We start from the raw sequence: 21,689 nt of genomic DNA on the forward strand, positions 1-21,689 counted from the left end.
ATTGGTTGATTCCGCCGGATCTGGAGCCTGACATTCAGATACAGGGGCTACAGGGACAGGGACTACACCTGAACTAGCAGTATCCATTGGCACAGGTGGTTCACTTACCCCTGTGTCACCAGAAACTGCAGCAGCTACCAAGTTTGGATTTAAAGTGGATTCAACACTCGCCTTTACTGTCGTTGAGCTAGCTTTTTTGCGTTTGGGCGACTCGGTTAATAATTTTTTATTATTAAATTGTTCACATACGGAATTAAATCCATCATTGAGCTGTTTAAAAACTCGTGAAAGATTACATAGGCCGTCTCGAGTCTGCCTCATAAAGCTGCTCATCTCAACTGCCAAATCCCTGCAGTGCTCACATACCCACATGAGACCAATCCGCATTTCAATAAAGTCTTTAACTCTGCCAGTAAATCCTGCACATTTAGAATGCATCATTGCTTCGCAGAGCCAACAGTAAACAAAAGGGTCATTAGATGAAGTCCTACAATTTTTCTTAGTACAGATAGGAGTCATTATAAGAAAAATATGTTAGAGAATAAAGAGAATAAAATAAAAAGTATATAAAAGTATAAAAAAATACCTCAAGTAAATTTGGCACTGGGATCAAATTCCAAAACCACAAAATCACAAAAACACAAACAGTATAAGAGCGCGAGATCGCGAATTAAATCGAAAGAGAGCGCGAGAGAAAAGGCTTCTATCGACTGAGCGTGGCTTGTGGGGCACCAAAAACAACTCAACGCACGAACAGTTAAAAGTCAAGCAAGCAAGAGAGAGAGAGACTATGAGAATAGGTCTACAAGAAATTCGGCAGGTTCAGAGAGAGTGAAATTACAGTTATAATAGAGCGGCAGAGAGAGAGAGAGTAAGAGTAAGAGAGAGAATATAAGAGCCAATTTATAGTGTGCAAATTACACTAACAAAGCCAAGAAATTAAATAAATCAAATGGAAATGTTAAAATAACTATAACCACGTACCCGTAATCTGGGAGATCTATGAAAATCACTAACACGATTGTTAGGCTAAACTTTGTTAGTAAATAAACACAAAATACTTGCGGAAATAACACAATATAAAACAAAAACTCCGAGCACAATGGTAAACACAACCGTTCACAAGCGACGCTAAATCGATGTATTTAGTTACTTCGCCTGAAAGAAGGTTTGTTTTGTTTTTAGGGACTCTATAAAGTTAAATTTAGTAGTGTCGTGTTTAGGCTTCGGCAAGAACCTACCCCACCCCGAAATGAGCTACGTTTAAAGGGTTCTGCTGCCGCCGATTATCTCTACACACTCAAATTGTTGTCCAACAACACCTACACGCAACACTCTTCAACCTATACTGAAGTATCTTCTTGTTTTGTATTTTTTGCCAAAAAGAAGCAGCATGCAAAAGCAATGGCATCAAATATTCTTTCCCCAATTTAGATGCCAACTTACGCTTTAACCGGGGTACTGCATCAGTATAAGTCAGACATTTAAGACCAGTTTTGTCACTTGGCGTGTCCTTTTCCAAAATTAAAATTCTTAGGTCCGATGAAAACCACTGGGAATGATTTTCCTTGAACGCATTTTACGATTATAGAAGGCAAAAAACTGTTTAAGTTTTTTTTAACTATTGGCCGCGATCAGCAGAACAACATGGATGGATCAGTAATCAGTGATCAAGTGTGTTCTGCTAAACGCTTATAACACATTTCGATGAGGTAAAAAAAATATATCAAACAGTGAGCGCGCAATTAAAAAAAAAAAATTGGTGTGTCAAGCCTACGCACGACAGAAGTGAAACTTGTAGTATTCCTCTCTCGTTTATCATTTCATTATCTCTTTTTTCTGTCTTAGGTTAGTATGAAGATTATAGGTCAAATAATTCAAGGACGAAGCATGGATTTGGTTTATTTCATATTTATTTACAAGTATACAATATTACATAAATAACAATATAACAATTAAAAATTACCAGGGACCGTAAATAATGATTGTTGATTTATTTTTTGAACCAAAAAATCAACCTCTTAGGATCAACGCATGCAAAAAAGGAAAACACCATAGTAATCCTCTTTGGTTAATCTATCCATTTTCACCATGATTTGATTTATTTCATAAAAATAATCATTATTTCTGATCGGGAAAAATAAAACTCAAAAATAATAATTATTGTTGATTTTAATTTTTTTTTTTATCAAAAATAAAACTCACTTGGGCGCCACGGGTTTTCTATACCGATTCTGGGCGTTCTTTTTACATAGTCCTATGAAACGAATGCAGATGTACCACCTCTGACAAAAAAAAGCTTAAACTTAGCCTCTGCATCCCGTTAAATGGTATTTCAATTTTAGTCAGTAAAGGAGAGACTTCCAGCCTTTGTTTTTGTTTATGTCTTAAAACATGGATTTCTCTTCGCTCTGAGCGCGCTCGCACATATTGCAAATACATATATTAGGGTGTCCCTTATTTTTCATGTTTGATATATTTTTACGCATATTTTCTTAAAACTTTCATAATAACCCAATATGTTCTAGAAAAAAATATTAGCCCGTTTCATGCAGGAGAACCCTTGCCGTCTTGCAATTTAAGCTTGTCCGTACATGTTGCCGCGGTTACAGCGCTGCGACTATGGACTACTCTTCATTCGTCATTTCATTCGCAAGTTTTGGTGTTATTGGTGCACTATTGTTTGTTGAGTAAAGATGTCAGTGACATTACGAAGTGATAAAGAAAATATGTTTCTTATCGGGCTACCTAGTCATCAAATCACTGGTGCAAAGTTACCCTCAAATCGCTAGGTTCTCTCCGTTTTATTTTATAATATTCGGCAAGTCAAGCTAACTCTCAGTGAAAGTGCAAGTCTTGTGACTAGGGAGTGTTTAATATTTTGGGAAAAAGCAAGAATTCCCACAAGGGCATTGCCTAACTGCGTGAAGAAACTGATTGATTTATACCATGCTTGGAGAGAGCTGCAAAAAAATTGTAAAAAAACTCAAGCCACTTTCAAGGACCGAGAGAATAATTTTAAAATAAGCCTTGATAACTTATTTGATATTGCACATGCTGATGCCTTGAAAATAATAAAAATAGAGGAAGACAAACTATTTTTGAATAAACAAAGAGAACCAGGTCGACCAGGATATTTAGCTGGTGTAGACAAAAAATTGACGGAGAAAGAAGAAAGAGCTAGGAAAAAGACGATTGAAAGAAGAGGAAAGGCAAGTAAAGCAAAAAGAGCTATTTACTGTTGCATCAACTTCTATACCAAACAACTTATATTCGAAAGAATCGGAAGAAGAACTTATAAATCCTGAACTGGTTTTGCTAGACGTTGCCTGCTCTGAAAAAAGTATAAAAAGAGGTAGAAAGAATCTCATCACACCTAAACTTGTCGCAGCTTTAGATCGATGCCAGCTGAGTATAAGAGACTCCGTATACATTCTTCAGGCGGTAGTAGAAGCGCTTGATATGAGCAGCGAGGATTTTCCTATCAACAAATCATCGAATTCGTACTGAGACTAGAAAATCAAGGGCCGAAGCAATAAAAATTGAATTTCAAAACAATATACCTGACATCGCCACAATCCATTGGGATGGAAAACTATTACCCGGATTGGATGCTCGCAGTTCAAAAGAAGAACGCTTGCCAATCATAGCTTCATTTGATGGTAGAGAACAGCTTCTTGCAGTACCAAAACTTGAGAGTTCTTCTGGAAAAGATCAGGCCAAAGCAATCTCAACTACTTTGTTTGACTGGAACTTTCACAATAAGGTTCAAATAATGTGCTGCGACACAACTGCATCGAATACTGGTCGTTTTAATGGAGCTTATGCTATTTTGGAACAGACCTTAGAAAGAGAAATTTTGCTTTTCGCTTGTCATCATCATGTTTATGAGTTGGTCCTAAAAGCTGCTTTTGAAACCAAGGTAAAGCAAATAACTATTAGCCCTGATATTCCGCTCTTTAAAAAGTTTAAAGATAATTTTAAAAAAATCGATTCAAATGACATTAAACTGTCCCTTGATTTCATAAATGCACATGTTTCCGAAACAAAAATTTCGTCCTTGTTAACGTTTTATAAGACTCAACTAAGCACAGTTTTTATAAGAGACGATTACCGCGAGTTGGTTGAATTATGCGTAGTATTTTTGGGAAGAGACACGCAAAATAAATTAAAACTCAAACCCCCAGGAGCTATGCATCAGGCTCGATGGATGGCGAGAGCGATATACTCATTAAAAATATGTTTGCTTCATTCACAACTCAAAATAACTTAAAAGGATAAAAATGCCCTACAGGACGTGTGCATATTTATTGTCACTTTATATGTTAAATCTTGGCTGGATGCACAGTGGCAACAAAAGCACCAAATCAAGATTTATGCTTCTTGAAGGCGTCAAAAGAGCATGAAAAAGTTGACGCAACCATCTCTAAAGCTTGTTTAAACAAATTTAGCCAGCACTTGTGGTATTTATGTGAAGAGACAGTCATTCTATCACTTTTTAATAACGAAGTCGATAACCGAATTAAGACAAAAATGATTGCCAGCTTAAACATGGCCAAAAGTTCAAATTTTGTTAGAACGCTATATATTCCATCAAGGGAAGAATTATCGCAAAAGTTGTTTGGTAAGATATTTTTGTAGGTTTCATTATTATATTTTTCTTGTTACCTAACTTGTTTATTTCTTTCAGATAAAACGCTCGATAATTTTGTTTCAGAAAAGAGCAAACAATTTCTATCTCGACTGCAGATCGACGACAGCTTTCTTCAAGAAGATGTTTCTTTTTGGAATGAAAATGCTGATTTCCTTGAAGCTAAAAAAAGAATAAGTCATTTAAAGGTGGTAAATGACACAGCTGAAAGAGCTGTTAATTATTACAGGATTTTAACGGGCTTATCACGGTCGAAGAAGAACAAAAACAGTTTTTGCTGCGCTGTGTTCAAGAACACAGAAATTTGTATCCGGACTATAAAAAAAGTACACTACAGAAAAGTTACCCTGGATGATCAAAGCTATTTTTATGTTTTAAATAAATACGACTGTCTATGCAAGTTCATTTTAACTTTTACTGACTTCACTTATCGTAATAACGTAGCAGACCGAAATATTAAACCAAAATATGTTTTTTAATAAATTTTGTAGAGCGGTCGGCACGGGTTGCAATCATGCTAGAAAGGTAAAATTTTATATTTAAATACCTTTAAGCATTTATAACAAAATAAGAGGGTATGCATTTTTAAATATATATATAAGGGACACCCTAACATATATACACATAAATATATATAAAATATAAATATACATATATGTACATTGTACATATATCTCTTGTTTCCTACAAAGAGAACGTTGATCAGCGGTGATAGAGAAGAAGAAGATTTTCGTGACGGTCATGAATTGGTTTCACTCCGTCCCCGAAAATGCATAACGCGCCTAAAGAAGTTTAACTTCAAAAATATTTTTCCTGACCCCGCAACTGCAGCACTGCTTACAGATATCGAAGATATATTAAAATAGCTGAGCAATTATAAAGAATTCCACCGAATTGATGGTTTTTATAATTATTATGTTATCGATACACGCTATGTACCTGATCACTGATGCAAAATTTTTCCATCATGATCAGTGATCATGTGCGTTCAGCAGATCTGCCGAACGCGGCCATTGTGTGCTGACTATCGCTTAATTCGATTCCGTTCATCGTTTGCAAAACAAGTTTCATCACAGCGGATTGTTGCCAGTTGTTGTCGTTTCAAACATTACTGCATTACTGCAATGCAGAAAAAACTGTTGGTGGGGTTCGATAAGCAATTATTTCGTTCATAATTTCCAATTTTCACCTTGCCTATACCGCCTATACTCACAAGTTACATTCCACAGAAAGCAAAAATACATTTCTTATTTGTCATCTAAAAACTAAGCAACAACACATTGAACAAATGGACGATAAAGCACTTATAATAAACTTTCAGTGTTTATAATGTATTTAACAAACCTTCACTCTTTGTATCCATATTAAAACTTTATCAAACTTTCGACTTTCTTAAGGGAAACGAGGACGGAAGCTAACTAACTTCGGCAAGCCGAAGTTTTAATATCCTTGCAGATTTCACGAATTAAAATTTGACTACAAAAGCAACGTGAATTAATAAAAAAAAAACATTTCATAATACAAAAAATTAAATTTTAAATTGTTCACCTTATTATTTGGAAAGATTCATGATAATAGCTTTTACACTGCGCGAAATATCCTGAAAAACATCAAGTTTTAACCGATTTTACCCTATTATTCCTATGGGAGCTATAGGATATAGACGTCCGATCGGGTCGATTTTCAAACTTGATCTGCGTACACGTGTTTTAGGATGACTTTGAAAGTTTTAAGTCGCTACCTTTTAAACTGAGCTCGCAAACGGTATTGAAACAGACATACAGGCGGACATGGCTATATCGACTCCCCTATTGATCCTGCTCAAGAATATATATACTTTATGGGGTCGGAATTCTCCTTCACTGCGTTACAAACTTCTGACCTCTAAAAGGGTATAAAAATGGCGAAAAACGCTAAATAAAATTAATTGAAAATGGATTTTGGGTTATTTTAATTAGGGGAGTGTAGGGTAAGGTGACGAACGATTCGTTTTTTGAATGTAACTTTTCTAAAAATCAATATTATTTAAAAGAAAGTTGCTTACTGAGCATATTTCTGTAAAATTAGGATTTGAGATTCCAACGGAGCTGAATCCTGCAGCGTTTGGACTGAACCATACTTTTTTTGCACTTTCAAAAGTTGTACACTCAGAAAAAAAATCGCCCTAAATTTTAGAAAATCGCCATACTTTGAAAATCGCCTTGAAATTCAGAAAATATTTCTATTTTTTAGAAATATTTTTCTAAATAATAAGAAAAACTTACCCTGATTAGATGAACACCTCTTGTTATCCACTTTTAGAAAAATTTTCCGTTATTCAGAAATTTTTCTTTCAAACTAAGAAAAAATCGCCTTACATTTTAGGAAATTGGCCTAATCGGTAGCCTAGGGGTCTAATGCGAGCGGATTATTTGTTTTCTACGCTTATATTCGGAAGCGTGTGTTCGATCCCACGTCGAGGCGGACATTTTTTGCGTCTGTTTTTTTGGCGCATTAATATGTATATTTTAATACAAATAAGGATTTTGGTAAACTAACACACACATAATGGATAAATAAGAGTATAAACCTAGAACCCAAGAGAACAGAATGAGAATGTACTTTGTACAGCGCCTCTCGTGATGCTTCCCTGGCGCAGCTAGTAGAGTGTTTGACTGCAAACTGTGAGGTAAGGGGTTCGATTCCCGCGAGCGACCAAAATGTTTTTCTCAAGATAGTAAGTTATTTGATTTTTATGTTTATCATTAATAAATAATATAATAATTTCAGTTATTATTTCAGTTACAATTTAAGATTAAAAGTGTGTTTGTGTACAAACATCGTGACGTCATCCATGTGTTTAAATAGAGGAAAGAAAAATAAATTGAGAAACAGGAACCCCAACAACAACACCCCACACCGACAGAGTGGTGGAGTCGGCATACTCCCGATTCCCCGATTTTTTTTTCTTCTTCTTATTCAATTTTGGAAAAACTAACCCCAAATTTAAGAATTTTTTTTCTGATTTTTACAAATATTTTTTCTAAGAGTCAAGGCGAGCTGCCTTTGGCTTAAAAAGTATGGCGATTTATGGCGATCTAATATTCAGGGCGATTTTTTTTCTGAGTGTAGGGTAATGTGACGAACGATTTGTTTTTTAATGTAACTTTCCCAAAAATCAATATTTTTCAAAAGTGTAAAAGCAGAAACTTGCTTACATGTACTGAGCATATTTCTGTAAAAATACGATTCGAAATTCCATCGGAGTTAAATCCCACAGCTTTTGGCGTGAGCCATCCCTTCCAACTGACGGCGCAACTAAAAACAATACAAAACAAGAGAGAACGCTAAAGTCGGGTTGGTGTCCCGACTATCTAATACCCGTCACTCAGCTAAAGGGAGTGCGAACGCTGTACTCGGGTTGGTGTCCCGACTAGTAATCATAACTCAGCTAAAGGGGGTGCGAGGGAGATAGATATATAAATTTTGATTGCGTATAACTTTTCAATGAATGGTCCGAATTGAAAAATCTCTTCTTCATTTCGATAGGTATAAATATACACAACAAAATTGCATTTATACTTCTCGGAAATCTTTAAAGATGTGGGCGCAGGACCCATTTTAAATTCGTTAGTAAGCGATTGTGGGCGTTAGAGGGGGCGTGGCGCTCGGCTAAAATAAACTTGCGCTGCGTAGGAAGCAAAGAATATGTGTGGGAAATCTCAACCTTCTAGCTTTTGTAGTTTCCGAGATCTCTGCGTTCATACAGACGGACAGACGGACATGGCTAGATCGACTCGGCTAGTGCCCCTGATCAAGAATATATATACTTTATGGGGTCGGAAACGCTTCCTTCTAGCTGTTACATGCTTTTGCACGAATCTAATATACCCTTTTACTCTACGAGTAACGGGTATAAAAATTAAAAATTTTTTACCCTATTCTTCCTATGGGAGCTATATGATATAGACGTCCGATCGGCACGCGCTTTTACCCTGATCAAGGTATGCGTAAAAGAATAAGATTCGTGTCAAAAGTTCTTACACTGAGCGAAATATCCTCATTTTGTAAAAGCTATATCCGATTGTTCCTATGGGAGCTATAGGATATAGACGTCCGATCGGGTCGGTTTTCAAACTTGATCTGCATACATGTTTTAGGACGACTGTGAAAGTTTTAAGTCGCTAGCTTTTAAACTGAGCTCGCAAACGGTATTGAAACAGACATACAGACGGACATGGCTATATCGACTCCCCTATTGATCCTGATCAAGAATATATATACTTTATGGGGTCGGAAACGTCTCTTTCACTGCGTTACAAACTTCTGACCAAAATTATAATACCCTCTGCAAGGGTATAACAAGATAAGGTGAGTGATAAAATAAATGTTATCGTTTAATATTATTTATTTTTGCGTTACAGAGCTTAGTACCACAGATATTTTCGCCATTAGCGGACTCACCCCCGAAATTCGCGAAAAAATTATCCTCGATGGACCGCGATTTCTTAAGAATTTACGTGCGCGATTTTTTTTAAATTTTTTTTCGCTTGCGGCGCATTTTTTTTTGTTCTGCATTAAACAAGTAGTTTTAGTTGAATAAGGGTTGTTGTGTGGCTCAGAAAAACAAATTCAATCTTTAAGTTTGGTTTTGGGTGGAAAAGACTAAAAGAAAGGTTAAAATGTATAATCCTCCTTGGACCGCGATTTCTTCTGATTATCATAAAAAAAATACACATGTGGTAATCCATGGTTATGAGAGTTCTTAAGAAATCGCTGTCCATCGACGATCATTTTTACGCGGTTGTGAGGACTACTTCCCTCTAATACCAATTACTCAGATGTTTGGAATTTTAAATTAGTCCTATTTTGACAAAAAGGAAACGCTTCCTTCTAGCTGTTACATACCTTTGCACGAATACAATATACTCTTTTAGTAAAAGGCTTTTACTCTACGAGTAAGGGGTATAAAAAGCCAAAACCACCACCACATTTTAAAATCGTTAGTGGGCGATTGTGGGCGTTAGAGGGGGCGTGGCGGTCGTCTGAAATAAACTTGCGCTGCGTAGGAGGCCCAAGAATATGTGTGAAAAATCTCAACCTTCTAGCTTTTGTAGTTTCCGAGATCTCAGCGTTCATACAGACGGACAGGCAGACAGACAGACGCACAGTGTAAGATTTTGTCAATCTAGGGGGACTTAAATCAGTAGGAGTCGTATTTTTAAAGATATCGGCTTCAAATTTTGAGTGAATATTCTAGTAAGCCCAACGATTATGTTGGACATAAAAAAATGGGCGTGGCACTTTTGGGGGCGTTAAAAATTGAAAAAAAACTGTTTTTTTTTTTTAAGATAAAATCCCCAAAAAAATATTTAAAAAAAATGTTCGACATTTTTAACTATTTTCTTATTTTTTGTTATAATTTTCGCCAACTTAAAAAATTTTGTTTTTAATTTTTGGAGACCACTTTTTTTTCTTTTTTTTTTGAAAAATGTTAATTTTGGTTATATGCTCATGTTTTTAGCTGTAGCTTCGATATTATAAGCTGAGCAGCTGCAAATAAGGTTTTATATTAAAGATAATTGATAAAAAAAACAAAAAAACTTTGGTCTATATTTTTAAGATTTTTTTTTATTAAATGGTAACAATTCATGTGTACATCGTCTAGTGGAGACAGTGACTCAAAAATGTCTTCTTGAGCACTTATCAGCCGTTTTTCGGTATGATCAATAATGGATTGTAAACTTGTTTCAGCATAGGAATTTCTTACTTTTATACCAGTAGGATAGCATAACATTTTTGGCTTCTTAACGAGATCATAACATGGATATAATTTTGGACAGACTATTTTTGTGGTATTGTACTTCTATTTCTATCAGAAGGGCAAGTGCTTGATCTGCTGAAAGGTGTTTTGCAGTGCTATTAGAAGATAATTTAGCTTTCTTAATTATAGTCCCCGTGGACGGGGGAGCATTTGGTAATTCATTAATTAATTTAGCTGAATCCCGTTTTCCTTCTGCCCGCAAAGCCTGCTCTGCAGCTGATAGCAATTGATTCTCATCTATCGTAGGCAACAATTCTTGGCTTTTCCTTTTTTGTGTTTTAGGAAAACACTCAGAAAAGACTTTTTGTGACCTACCTCTTGTACTTGAGGTGGAAGCAATGACATCAATGCGACAGTCTTCGCCATTTAATGTGACCTGAAGGCCACTTGCATTATGAGCAAAAAACCTGGCTTTATCTCTCCTAGATTTCTCAAATCGGTTTTGAAACTCAAAAGACAGTGTAATTTCAATTTGGAGTGATCAATGTCATTGCCAAACACCATCACTGCGTGCTTTACAAGAGCGTCTCGCGGAGTGGTTTTTATGTTTTTCGACCAAACCTCGAGAAATGCAGCACGGCTTATTTCACTCGTTTCTAAATAGAAGGTCTTTGGGCAAAATATGGGCAAGATTTTATTTTAGATTCTGAATCAGAATGAATGCATGCGAATGATGTATGTTCTGGTTGGATAGAATACGATAGAATGATATAAGTTTTTTTCCACCAAAAAACAGAAATATGAAAAAATACACTTACTTTTTGGCACTTTTTTCAAAAAATGAAAAAAAAATTTTTTGGTCCCAAAAAAATTTGTTTGTTTTTAAAAGTGGATTAACAATTGTCTAAAGTTTCTGGAAAAAATAACTTTTGGCTGCTCCCACTGATCACGCGATGCAATTGATAAGACTAAACTTTGTCAACTGTTGCTCGCTTCCCAGTGCAATTTTGCATGCATTTCTAAAGTCCAGCTTTAAAAACCGTTATCTCCCAAAAAAAAATTATTTGTAATAGTTAAACATTTCTAAAAGTGCTGCTAAAAGCTCATCGACCTCAAAAATAGTTCAACTTTTGCTAAAAGTCCCGCTAGATTGGCAAAATCTTACACTGTGAGACGGTCAGGCGGACATGGCTTGATCGACTCGGCTAGTGACCCTGATCAAGAATATATATACTTTATGGGGTCGGAAACGCTTCCTTCTAGCTGTTACATACCTTTGCAATACAATATACTCTTTTAGTAAAGGGCTTTTACTTTACGAGTAAGGGCCGGTTTCTCGAGTGCCGGCTAACATTTCTCGAACAGATAAAGTCCCTGCTAAGGCATTTTGACTTTCTCAAGCATAAATGTGAGAGCTAACTTTGACAGGGACTCAGAGTCCCTGTTAAGCGTTTTCGGCTCGATAGAATGACAGCTAATTTCCCAAAGCCAACTAAGAAGTAGAAACGAAATCACAGCTGACTTTTCCCTTGAAATATACCCAAACAGCTGATGAAATAATCTAAGCACGCTTTTTTTGCACAATTCTGTGCGTTAACAGCACTCTGTAATTGTTTCTCGTTCAGATAAATTAAAGCAGTCGAGAAAGCCCTAAGGGCCGCTTTCTCGAGTCCCTGTCAAAGTCCCTGATAGCTATCTGTTCGAAAAACTTAAAGACCAGATAAACTGTTCGTAAAAGCAAATCTGCTTTCTCGACTGCTTTAATTTATCTGAACGAGAAACAATTACAGAGTGCTGTTAACGCACTGTAAAGTGCAAAAAATGGCATGCTTCGATTATTTCATCAGCTGTTTGGGTATAATTCAAAGGAAAAGTCAACTGTGATTTCGTTTCTTCTTCATAGTTGGGTTTGGGAAATCAGCTGTCATTCTATCGAGCCGAAAACGCTTAACAGGGACTCCGAGTCCCTGTCAAAGTTAGCTCTCACATTTATGCTCGAGAAAGCCAAAATGCCTTAGCAGGGACTTTATCTGTTCGAGAAATGTTAGCCGGCATTCGAGAAACCGGCCCTAAGGGGTATAAAAAACAAAATATTCATATCAATTGATTCTCTTGCTCTTCCTTACACGTGCCTCATATTTTTAAACAAATGGAAATGTGTAAACAATTTGATTCACAGCATCCCCTTCCACCAGCCTTTCTAATATTATATAATCTAAATCAATATTTGTCTTGATTAAAAACCGGTCAGTAGCAAATTCCACCCAGAACGGATTGACATAAAAATCTAGAAAAATCACAGTAATTACTAAAATAATTAGGAGCCGCGTAAGGGGTACTTTTTATACCCGTTACTCGTAGAGTAAAAGGGTATATTAGATTCGTGCAAAAGTATGTAACAGGTAGAAGGAAGCGTTTCCGACCCTATAAACTATATATATTCTTGATCGGGATCACTAGCCGAGTCGATCTAGCCATGTCCGTCTGTCCGTCTGTCTGTCCGTCTGTCTGTCTGTCTGTCTGTCTGTCTGTCTGTCTGTATGAACGCTGAGATCTCGGAAACTATAAAAGCTAGAAGATTGACATTTTGCATGCAGATTTCCTACGCAGCGCAAGTTTGTTTCAAAAGGGTGCCACGCCCCCTCTAACGCCCACAATCGCTAATATACGATTTTAAAAATTTCAATATTTTGGAAAAGTAAAAATGCAGTTTTATTGTGTTTATCAATACCTATCGAAATGTAGAAGAAATTTTTTAAAACGAATGGTCCGTTAAAATGTTACGGCGGATCAAAGTTTTTCTCCATCTCTTTCGCACTCCCTTTAGCTGAGTAACGGGTATCTGATAGTCGGGGCACCCGACTATAGCGTTCTCTCTTGTTAGAACAAAAAACGACCCCAAAGTGCCACAAAATTCGATTTGTTTTTTTTTAAATTCTTTCTTTTGCCATTTCTCTGTTATAAATGTTGTTAAAATGGTTTAAAAATGTGATGTTCATAATCTTATGGCATACCCGCAAATAACTGCATTTAAATTTCTTGGAGATTCAGCATCCTTAACCAAGTCCACAATATTTTCAAATTTGGCTAACCTGATGTGACGTCACGCGTCCCCATATGTTTGTATGTATGTTCTGCTGGCGCATGTATGTATGTACATATGTATGTCCTGCTGTCGCAATTTAAGTGTGACCGCGCAAGGGGAAAATAAAAATACCACAGCCAAAAAAATCGATTATATCGCAAATCACTTCTTTTGCGCCTTTTTCTTAAGTAAACGTTAAATTTTAAAATATCGGAAGACCTTACAGAAATCCCATTAAGCTGAATTTTACAGTCGAAATTTTCCTTAAAATTGCTTCCGTTTTTTTAAATGCAAAAGACCGATCAGCAAACTATTTATTAGTTTTCAAATGTTGAGTTATTGACAAACTTTGGATCTGCACAACAAAAACAAACAATGATTTGCTCTGCTATGTACACACACACGCACAAAATAAATATATCCAAAAAATGCGTATTTTACATTACCATTAGATACATATGTATATACGTGTGTACGTTTGTGTGTGTGCATTGCAGCTGACTAAGGAATTGAGATTCGCTCAAATTCAAATTCAAGATAATACTGATATCCTTTTGCTAAAAGAATTTTTCATTTACATTTCCACAACATACTTACATAAGTCATTTTGTAACCGATTTTTGTGAACTAAAAAAAAAGAACATTAAATATTCAAACCAATTGATTCTCTTGCTCTTTATTACACGTGCTCATATTGTTTAAACAAATTCAAATGTTTAAACAATTTGATTCACGGCTTCCCCGCCCACCTGCCTTCCCTATTATTAATATAGTTCTAATCAAGGTGAAAAATTAATAGAAACAAAAATACTGAAGCAAAATATCAATGGCAAAATGCAGTAATATCGAATTGCTTTTCTTAATGCCGTTTTTTTAATATAGTCAAATACTTAAAGCAAAACATTGCTTCGCATAAATATAATAAATATAATTATTATATTGGTTGTTGGAGAGCTATCTTTTAGAGAAAGAGGTATGTTTTAGCAATGTTTTGGTGTAATTTTTTTTAAAAAAAACACGTTTTGGAATTTATTTACATGCTCAACCCAGTATGAAATTCTATATTTAAACAATATGTTTTGGACAAAGTATTAATTTTCTTAGTGTAAGGATCTGTGTCGAAAAATGAATTTGTTTGTTTCTGTTCTGTGCAGCTGATAACTGATAACGCAAGCAATAAGTATTTTAGGAATTTTTTTTCCAATTTTTTTTTATATTTCTTAAGTAGTTGGCATAGGACAATATACTATTGTTTTTGCGGAAATTACGGAAAAAAATTGTGACAAAATCTTTTCTTGGCTTATAGCCATCCGTTTCGTGTTAAAGCAAATGAGTGTTTAGACCAAAACAAGAACTTAAAAGTAAGAAATAACAAGTGGTAAGAAATACAAAATTCTTGGAACCATAAAAACTAATGTTACATTTCGCAATCAGTCTAATATGCTAACTCTTTACATAATTCCGGATTTAAAACAAGATCTTTATTTAGGGGATGATTTCTGGTACACCTTTGGATTGATGAGTCTACAATATGCGTTAGCGAAGTGAAACTACTGAATCATTAGATTTTGAGCAGCAACAGCAGATGACGGAAGTGATAGAGCTGTTTCGTGATTTAAACCGGTATGGGTTAGGCAAAACATCTATTCTATAACATGCTATTGATTTAAGTTCAGAAACAAATTCTGTCAAGCAGAGATATTTTTCAGTGTCTCCTGCAATAGAAAAGAAAATACATTCAGAGATTGACGATATGCTAAGGATGGGAATCATAGAAAAAGCACCTGCAACTTGTTCGTGGAGTAGCCCGGTAACTGTAGTGCAAAGAGGTGAAAAGTTTAGTATATGTCTTGACTTGCGCAAAGTAAACGCAGTAACCATAAAAGATTCGTACCCACAGCCAAAGATTAATGGAATGTTATCAAGATTAACTAAAGCAGAATTAATAATTTTACTAGACCTTAAACATGCATTTTGGCAAATAAGTTTGAAAATCTTGTAGATATCTCACTGCATTCACTGTACCAAACATACAATTTATTATATAGGTTCAAGGTTATGTCTTTTGGATTGACCAATGTGCCCCAAACAATGTGTCGTTTAATGGACGCTATTATTCCTCCAGATCTCAAGAGCCGTGTATTTTTTTACTTGGACGGCTTATTGTTGGTCAGCGGAACATTTGCTAAACATACACCCTGAAAAATAAATTACCTTGATTTAAGTCCACCGACTTTAAATTAAGGAACGACAGATTGAAAATGGCTAAATAAGGCTACACGGGGACTTAAAAGTTTTCATCCCATATACATTTTAAGTCTAAATGGACTAAAAATGGACCTTAGGACCTAGTCCATTTAGAGTTAATGGACTCATCATATGAAAATTTTTAAGTCCACGTATGGACTTGTTAGCCATTTTAAAGCCATTATTCCTTAAATCAACGTCAATTGACTTTTTTTCTGAGTGTATAAGTCCCCTAAAAACAATGGCTGATATTTTGAAAAGTGAAGGTTTGGCGTGTATTTACAAAAATGTAAATGGTGTGTTCCAAAAGTGCGATATCTTGGCTATGTGATTGGAAAAGTTTGCATCAAAGTCGACTCAAAAAGAATATCAGCGATTAGAGACCAAATCTGTTAAGGAAATGCGAAAGTTCTTAGATTGTGCCGGATGGTACCAAAGATTTTTAGAAAATGACGCAACAATAATAGCACCTCTGACAGATCTAACCAAAAAGGCCAAATGCTTCAAATGGAAAGACGAAGCCAACCAATCATTTGAAGAGGTAAGCGCAGATTGACTTCAGCTCCGTTATCGGTGACACCGAATTTTGAGAAGCCTTTCATTATTAAATGCGACGCTTTGAAAACAGGCGTTGGAGGTGTTAGATGGGCGCTTAAGGTACAGCATTAAACTTTTGACATTGAACACCGAAAAGGAAGTTCAAATGTAGTTCCTGACGCGCTCTCGCGATTACCAACAAAGGAAATCAGTGAGTTTGATCTTGTTTTACCACAAATAGATTTAGACTCACCACACTTTTAGTCTAGCGCATACGTTAAGCAGAAAAATTCAATACTCGAGAATCAAAATCGTTTAACAGATCTTTAGGTTGTTGATCAGCACGTACACAACAGGAATCAGTTTTTTAACGAAGGTATGTCCGAGTCAAGCTGCTGGAAATTATGGGTACCGTAGGAGTATTTAAGATATTTTTTAAGATATCGGCTTTAAATTTGTAGTGAATATTGTAGTAAGCCCAAAGATTATGTTGAACATAAAAAAATGGGCGTGGCTATTTTGGGGGCGTAAATAATTGATAATAAAAACAAAAAAATTTGGTTTATATTTTTAAGATTTTTTTTAAATTGTAACAATTCAAACTTCATAGAAAAATGAGATCAGTATTTTTGTGTACGAGATCGTAACATGAATACAATTTTGAACAATTTTTTACTGTCTATCATAAGGGCAAGTGCTTAATCTGCTGAAAGGCGTTTTGAAGTGCCATTAGAAAATGTTAAAGCTTTCTTAATTATATTCTCCGGGGACGTGGGAGCATTTGATATTTCATTAATTAATTTAGCTGAATCCCGTTTTGCTTTCGCCCGCAAAGCCTGTTCTGCGGCTGATAGCAATTGATTCTCATCTATCGTTGAGAGCAATTCTTGGCTTTTCCTTTTATATGTTTTAGGACAACACTCAGAAAAGGTTTTTTGTGCCCTCCCTCTTGTACCTGAAGTGGAAGCAATGACATCAATGCGATAGTCTTCGCCATTCAATGTGACGTGAAGACAACTTGCATTATGAGCAAGATACCTGGCTTTATCTCTCCTAGATTTCTCAAATCTATTTTGAAACTCAAAAGACAGTTTACTCATGTGTAGTTTCAACTTGTAGTGATCAATGTCATTGCCAAACACCATCACTGCGTGCTTTACAAGAGCGTCTCGCTGAGCAATTTTTATGTTTTTCGACCTAACCTCGAAAAATGCAGCACCGCTTATTTCACTTTTTTCTAAATAGAAGGTCTTTGGGCAAAATATGGGCAAGACTTTATTTAAGATTCTGAATTAGAATGAATGCCTGCGAATTACACAGGTCAACAAAATGGACTTCATTATAAAACCTATACCAATAAACTGCTTAGATGCCTTTCTACATAATTGCATTTAAGGTTCCATCATAATTTGAGTCAATCAAAGCCTATGAGCCATTAAAGTAATTTGTTAACCTCTATTCCCAACCAACTTGATGCGGTGAACAGGCTTAAAAAAATGCAAGAAAAACAAGAGAGAACGCTATAGTCGGGTTGGTGTCCCAACTATTTAATACCCGTCACTCAGCTAAAGTAAGTGCGAACGCTGTACTCGGGTTCGTGTCCCGACTATAACACTGTGCAACATTTTTAGGGTTATAAAATGTAACCGCAATTCTGATTTCATGGGCGGAAAGAACTCATCGAAATAAGCTAAAACCCATTTGGGTTTCTCTGGCTTAGCTCGCGTTTACCTATTATAGCGAGTTAAAGTTTTACATACAAAATTTATTTGTAACGGCCATATCTTGTGAACCGTTTAAAATTTCACTATCAAGTCTTCAGTGATTATGTAGCTATGAACCCAAGGAACTAAATTGACAAATGGCTCTTGCGAAGACGTACACCTAGCGCGTTAAAAATCGAAAAATTAGGCAAATTTGTTTTTTAACGCGCTAGGTGCACTAGGTGCTAAGTGCACAAGAGTCATTTGTCAATTTAGTTCCTTGGGTTCATAGCTACATAATCACTGAAGACTTGATAGTGAAATTTTAATCGGTTCACAAGATATGGCCGATACAAATAAGTTTTGTATGTAAAACTTTAACTTGCTATAAAAGGTAAACGCGAACTAAGCCTTCTAGCTTTTGTAGTTTCCGAGATCTCAGCGTTCATACAGACGGACAGGCAGACAGACAGACGCACAGTGTAAGATTTTGTCAATCTAGGGGGACTTAAATCAGTAGGAGTCGTATTTTTAAAGATATCGGCTTCAAATTTTGAGTGAATATTCTAGTAAGCCCAACGATTATGTTGGACATAAAAAAATGGGCGTGGCACTTTTGGGGACGTTAAAAATTGAAAAAAAACTGTTTTTTTTTTAAGATAAAATCCCCAAAAAAATATTTAAAAAAAATGTTCGACATTTTTAACTATTTTCTTATTTTTTGTTATAATTTTCGCCAACTTAAAAAATTTTGTTTTTAATTTTTGGAGACCACTTTTTTTTCTTTTTTTTTTGAAAAATGTTAATTTTGGTTATATGCTCATGTTTTTAGCTGTAGCTTCGATATTATAAGCTGAGCAGCTGCAAATAAGGTTTTATATTAAAGATAATTGATAAAAAAAACAAAAAAACTTTGGTCTATATTTTTAAGATTTTTTTTTATTAAATGGTAACAATTCATGTGTACATCGTCTAGTGGAGACAGTGACTCAAAAATGTCTTCTTGAGCACTTATCAGCCGTTTTTCGGTATGATCAATAATGGATTGTAAACTTGTTTCAGCATAGGAATTTCTTACTTTTATACCAGTAGGATAGCATAACATTTTTGGCTTCTTAACGAGATCATAACATGGATATAATTTTGGACAGACTATTTTTGTGGTATTGTACTTCTATTTCTATCAGAAGGGCAAGTGCTTGATCTGCTGAAAGGTGTTTTGCAGTGCTATTAGAAGATAATTTAGCTTTCTTAATTATAGTCCCCGTGGACGGGGAAGCATTTGGTAATTCATTAATTAATTTAGCTGAATCCCGTTTTCCTTCTGCCCGCAAAGCCTGCTCTGCAGCTGATAGCAATTGATTCTCATCTATCGTAGGCAACAATTCTTGGCTTTTCCTTTTTTGTGTTTTAGGAAAACACTCAGAAAAGACTTTTTGTGACCTACCTCTTGTACTTGAGGTGGAAGCAATGACATCAATGCGACAGTCTTCGCCATTTAATGTGACCTGAAGGCCACTTGCATTATGAGCAAAAAACCTGGCTTTATCTCTCCTAGATTTCTCAAATCGGTTTTGAAACTCAAAAGACAGTGTAATTTCAATTTGGAGTGATCAATGTCATTGCCAAACACCATCACTGCGTGCTTTACAAGAGCGTCTCGCGGAGTGGTTTTTATGTTTTTCGACCAAACCTCGAGAAATGCAGCACGGCTTATTTCACTCGTTTCTAAATAGAAGGTCTTTGGGCAAAATATGGGCAAGATTTTATTTTAGATTCTGAATCAGAATGAATGCATGCGAATGATGTATGTTCTGGTTGGATAGAATACGATAGAATGATATAAGTTTTTTTCCACCAAAAAACAGAAATATGAAAAAATACACTTACTTTTTGGCACTTTTTTCAAAAAATGAAAAAAAAATTTTTTGGTCCCAAAAAAATTTGTTTGTTTTTAAAAGTGGATTAACAATTGTCTAAAGTTTCTGGGAAAAATAACTTTTGGCTGCTCCCACTGATCACGCGATGCAATTGATAAGACTAAACTTTGTCAACTGTTGCTCGCTTCCCAGTGCAATTTTGCATGCATTTCTAAAGTCCAGCTTTAAAAACCGTTATCTCCCAAAAAAAAATTATTTGTAATAGTTAAACATTTCTAAAAGTGCTGCTAAAAGCTCATCGACCTCAAAAATAGTTCAACTTTTGCTAAAAGTCCCGCTAGATTGGCAAAATCTTACACTGTGAGACGGTCAGGCGGACATGGCTTGATCGACTCGGCTAGTGACCCTGATCAAGAATATATATACTTTATGGGGTCGGAAACGCTTCCTTCTAGCTGTTACATACCTTTGCAATACAATATACTCTTTTAGTAAAGGGCTTTTACTTTACGAGTAAGGGCCGGTTTCTCGAGTGCCGGCTAACATTTCTCGAACAGATAAAGTCCCTGCTAAGGCATTTTGACTTTCTCAAGCATAAATGTGAGAGCTAACTTTGACAGGGACTCAGAGTCCCTGTTAAGCGTTTTCGGCTCGATAGAATGACAGCTAATTTCCCAAAGCCAACTAAGAAGTAGAAACGAAATCACAGCTGACTTTTCCCTTGAAATATACCCAAACAGCTGATGAAATAATCTAAGCACGCTTTTTTTGCACAATTCTGTGCGTTAACAGCACTCTGTAATTGTTTCTCGTTCAGATAAATTAAAGCAGTCGAGAAAGCCCTAAGGGCCGCTTTCTCGAGTCCCTGTCAAAGTCCCTGATAGCTATCTGTTCGAAAAACTTAAAGACCAGATAAACTGTTCGTAAAAGCAAATCTGCTTTCTCGACTGCTTTAATTTATCTGAACGAGAAACAATTACAGAGTGCTGTTAACGCACTGTAAAGTGCAAAAAATGGCATGCTTCGATTATTTCATCAGCTGTTTGGGTATAATTCAAAGGAAAAGTCAACTGTGATTTCGTTTCTTCTTCATAGTTGGGTTTGGGAAATCAGCTGTCATTCTATCGAGCCGAAAACGCTTAACAGGGACTCCGAGTCCCTGTCAAAGTTAGCTCTCACATTTATGCTCGAGAAAGCCAAAATGCCTTAGCAGGGACTTTATCTGTTCGAGAAATGTTAGCCGGCATTCGAGAAACCGGCCCTAAGGGGTATAAAAAACAAAATATTCATATCAATTGATTCTCTTGCTCTTCCTTACACGTGCCTCATATTTTTAAACAAATGGAAATGTGTAAACAATTTGATTCACAGCATCCCCTTCCACCAGCCTTTCTAATATTATATAATCTAAATCAATATTTGTCTTGATTAAAAACCGGTCAGTAGCAAATTCCACCCAGAACGGATTGACATAAAAATCTAGAAAAATCACAGTAATTACTAAAATAATTAGGAGCCGCGTAAGGGGTACTTTTTATACCCGTTACTCGTAGAGTAAAAGGGTATATTAGATTCGTGCAAAAGTATGTAACAGGTAGAAGGAAGCGTTTCCGACCCTATAAACTATATATATTCTTGATCGGGATCACTAGCCGAGTCGATCTAGCCATGTCCGTCTGTCCGTCTGTCTGTCCGTCTGTCTGTCTGTCTGTCTGTCTGTCTGTCTGTCTGTCTGTCTGTATGAACGCTGAGATCTCGGAAACTATAAAAGCTAGAAGATTGACATTTTGCATGCAGATTCTAGGAGTTCCTACGCAGCGCAAGTTTGTTTCAAAAGGGTGCC

General features: G+C 35.9%; 1 protein-coding gene and 1 long non-coding RNA gene across 5 annotated transcripts in view; one reads left to right on the forward strand and one right to left on the reverse strand.

The window, feature by feature from the left end:
* LOC138912316 (scavenger receptor class B member 1) overlaps window positions 1-21,689 on the reverse strand; it is a 472,662-nt gene that overhangs the window by 58,716 nt on the left and 392,257 nt on the right. The window lies entirely within an intron of this gene.
* Window positions 3,502-5,032, forward strand: LOC138912396 (uncharacterized). The gene is made up of 3 exons (XR_011417924.1): window positions 3,502-3,922; window positions 4,188-4,624; window positions 4,691-5,032. It is a non-coding gene; the product is annotated as an uncharacterized lncRNA (long non-coding RNA).

Source organism: Drosophila takahashii, chromosome 2R, assembly GCF_030179915.1.
Source record: "Drosophila takahashii strain IR98-3 E-12201 chromosome 2R, DtakHiC1v2, whole genome shotgun sequence".
NCBI lineage: Eukaryota > Metazoa > Arthropoda > Insecta > Diptera > Drosophilidae > Drosophila > Drosophila takahashii.